At 43.1% G+C, this 3,515-nt stretch overlaps 1 long non-coding RNA gene across 1 annotated transcript; it reads left to right on the top strand.

Annotated features, from left to right (window-relative positions):
* The first annotated feature begins 2,708 nt into the window (after positions 1–2,708).
* LOC306803989 lies at positions 2,709–3,170 on the top strand. The gene is made up of 2 exons (XR_013774760.1): positions 2,709–2,787; positions 3,048–3,170. It is a non-coding gene; the product is annotated as an uncharacterized lncRNA (long non-coding RNA).
* Positions 3,171–3,515: the final 345 nt, after the last annotated feature.

Here is a 3,515-nt window from a genome sequence, read left to right on the forward strand (position 1 = left end):
AAAAGTGACTTTTTAAAAGGCCCCTTTTACAAGGTCAATTCTTTCAGATTACAATTTTCACATAAAAGTTCTTTATCTATCAGCTCTGCAAACTTGTTCTGGTTACTTGGAGTCAAGGCTGGGAAACCTTCAGCAGCAAAGAGAGATCAGGCAGGATGTAGGAACCAGTCACAAAAATTGCTTCCCAGTGCTTGCAGAGCTGGGACACTAATTAACAGCTCTGTTAATGATGCATGAGACAAAGCAGCCAGGTAAACAGGTGAGACTGAATGCAAGTTTATGGTGGGAATGCTCTACTTCCAGAAAAACACTCCAGCTGCATTCCTGTTTTAGTTTTGTTAGTTTAATTGGGAATGACAATTTGTCCATTTTTAAATCTGCCTGGCAGAAAATGAGTAGGGGTGGGAAGAAGCTCGCAGGAAAATGCAGGATAAAGGCAGAGCAAGGTAGTGGATGATGGATTTTTGTGCACACAGCATGAGTCAAAGCCATCAGGGGCCTCAGGTCTCCTGAATCCCTTCACTCCTGCTCATTCCACTCCTCAAATGTGTGGGCAGCAGCAGCAAAGAAACATTTTGCTGTTGAAGGAGAGGGAAAATCTGCTGGGCTTTACTCAGAGCCACATGAAAAGGAGCAGAGCCTGTTCCTTCATGATGTTACTTGTCACTGTTTTAGCACATTATCCTCTGTGTGTGCTAAACCTTTTGTTTTCCATGTGCCCTGTCTCCGCAGCATGGGAAATCACACAAAAACTGGCATTGTAGTCTGGGTGTATGAGAGTTTCTGACTATTATTGTGCTGAACTGGCACAGGTTGTTTCTTCTGGCAGAGGGCTTCACTCCATGGACTGAAAGCAACTAGGGAAAAACAGGATCACAGTTTATTTCTCTCCCAGGTTTGTGATAGGTGCTGGAGCCTATCTGCTGGAGGTTCATCAGATCAGGGTGTTGTGACAGCAGCTTTTGTGTCTCACAAAGGCTGTGCCATATGGGATCCCAGCTACCCTGACTCTGGAAAATGCCCCCAGGTCTCACACAGCAACAGGCTATTGACACATTGCATTTCATACCTGCCAGAGTGCCCAGAAATCAACTGTGTGTTCCCAAACATTTATGGGCTGTTGAAGAATTATAATGCCTGTTTGGAGGGACATTGGAGATGTTTCAAATTGAGCTACTGTTTGCATCACAGCTGCTAAGAGAAGGAGCCCTCTCCATCTGCCATCTGCCAAAGAGGATCATGTGTGCTGTAACTGGCATTTCCCATTCATATTGTAGGCAGCAAAGGGCAGGAAACAGAAATAGGACTCATGGTCTGGTTTTGTGCAGCCCTAGGAAATTGGCTTAAGCTGCCTGGCCCACTGACTTTTTACATTGTGTGATCAGAATAATTTTGTGCTGTTCTGGTGGGGAAAAAAAAAACCCAAAAAGTTGTGTGTCTGTGTAAAACATGCTGTGATGAAAAGCTGCCTATAAACTTATTGATCTAAATAATTAATGCCCTTGTAGAAAGATTGATTGGAATCTTCAAAATTGGAAACTAAAGTGAGCCTCACTTATAAGGGAAAGAGAGTGAAATAAAGGCCAGAAATAGAGGGGCTTTTTGGTGAGAACTCATATCCCCCTTCTTTTTGCAGCTCTCTTTTAAAGAAGCTCTTGAGGATTTAGCCCAGAATAAAAGCACTGTGCTGCCTTCCCTAGCACAGACACCCAAACCTGGATTGTGCTGCCTGTTTGTCTCTCAGCTGCACCACAGATAAGGCACAGTGGACTGGAAATTGTCAGTATTCTCTGTTTTCCCTGACATTCTGCTAAAGATATTTCTGTAAAATTCTCTCTAGCCATAACAAGTAACTAAAAATTTTAGGCCAGGTGCCCCAAGCAGCTGCAGTGGATATCCAGAATTGTAGTACCCCATGCAGATGATCTTTAGAAGCCACCAGCTTCTTCTAAGAGACTTGGACTTCAGCTATTAATTTCATTCTAAGCATTGCTGAAATTTCCTTGGCAAACTAACAGTGTTCTTCATTTTTTCCATGTTTTGTGTTTAATAAGCACATGATATGTACAAAGGGACACTGTTATTTGGAACTCAGGGGTTGATTTACATTGATTACTTATTTGAAAAAGATTTGCATTTATTTTTACCCTGGTTTAAGTTCTGATATAGCACAAGGTGTTTTCCTCAGTATAAAATCCTTCCAGTTCCCAAACCCTGCCTTATTTACTATTCAACAACCAATAATTTTACTGCCACTAATAATGATCTTTTTTTTAAATTAGAAAACCTGGTGGAAGAATTATTCACTAACCATTCAAAAAATACAGCAGATTAACAGCAACTTTAGTTATGGCAGTGCTGCCAATACACCTTCATGGTTTTATCATGCATTAAAGCTGCCTTTGGTAATTCTGGCATAGACTATTCAGCAGAGGTCAGGTAAAGCCCCTGCCTTGCTCTCACAGCCAAGCCCAGGAATTAAAACTGCTGCAGAATGGACAGGGGGCAGCCAGAGGGAACTTGTCCTCCTCCAGCCAGCTGGGAATTGGGGCTGGTGTGTGTCTGTGCAGCAGCCACACAGGGTCAGAAATCCAGATTTGTGTTGGACTTTGCAGACAGCATCACAGCAGAGCTCTTTAGGAAAGGGTACTTTGTGCTCTTGCCTTTTCCTGCAGCTAGTACATCAAGAAGAGAGCTAAAACCAACTAAAAATAAGGAATGAGCCAGGAAGTTCAACAGCTTGTGAGAAACCAGTAGTTGGGCTGTAGTAGAGCTGTGATTGTTCAGGTACATTCTGGAATAACTTCTGGGCCATAAAGGGTTCAAAAGGAACTCTGAAATCTGTTGTGCAGGAAATAGAAGTGCTAAAAAGTTTATATGGGGTAATGAGCCCTGACTTTGTTCTGGAGAGCTCTCCAGTGCTTGCCCATGAGTCACTGCAGAATTAACTTCTGAACAACCTGCTCAGGTTGTTAAAGCCTTTCAGCCCCCTCAGCTTTCCACATGTGTGATAACAGCATTAGCATTTCTGATGTTTCTCATTGCAGGGGCAGCCACAGCCTCTGTGTGGGTGCCACAGCTTTGCTCCAGAACCTGTGACCCCCCTGCCACTCCTGCCTTCTGCAGGGCTCCTTCCCTTGCACCCCAAACAGAAAAAACTCTCTGCTTGGCTTTGTTGGGTTTTTGTTTGCTTTTTCTTTATTTGTTTTTGGTTTTGTTTGTTTGTTTTGGGGGTTTTTGTTTGCTTTTTTTTTTAACTTTTGGATCCAGAGACCTCCTTACATCTGAGAAAGCCTGACTTGCTGGTTTCCTTGATCCTACTCTGTGGATCAAGGGCAGGGATTTATAATTGGCATCCAGGGGAAGTGTTCAGGCTCCCAGGGCTGTCTGGGTTTGTCTTCATCTGCTTGAAACAACAAATGCACTTTGGTTTGTTATTACTCCTCAAGCAATATCAAGTTCCCCAAACTTACTTCAAGCACAGAAAGATTCTCCTGTATGACCAAGCTCTGGAA

Source organism: Erithacus rubecula (assembly GCF_903797595.1).
Source record: "Erithacus rubecula genome assembly, chromosome: 6".
Lineage (NCBI taxonomy): Eukaryota > Metazoa > Chordata > Aves > Passeriformes > Muscicapidae > Erithacus > Erithacus rubecula.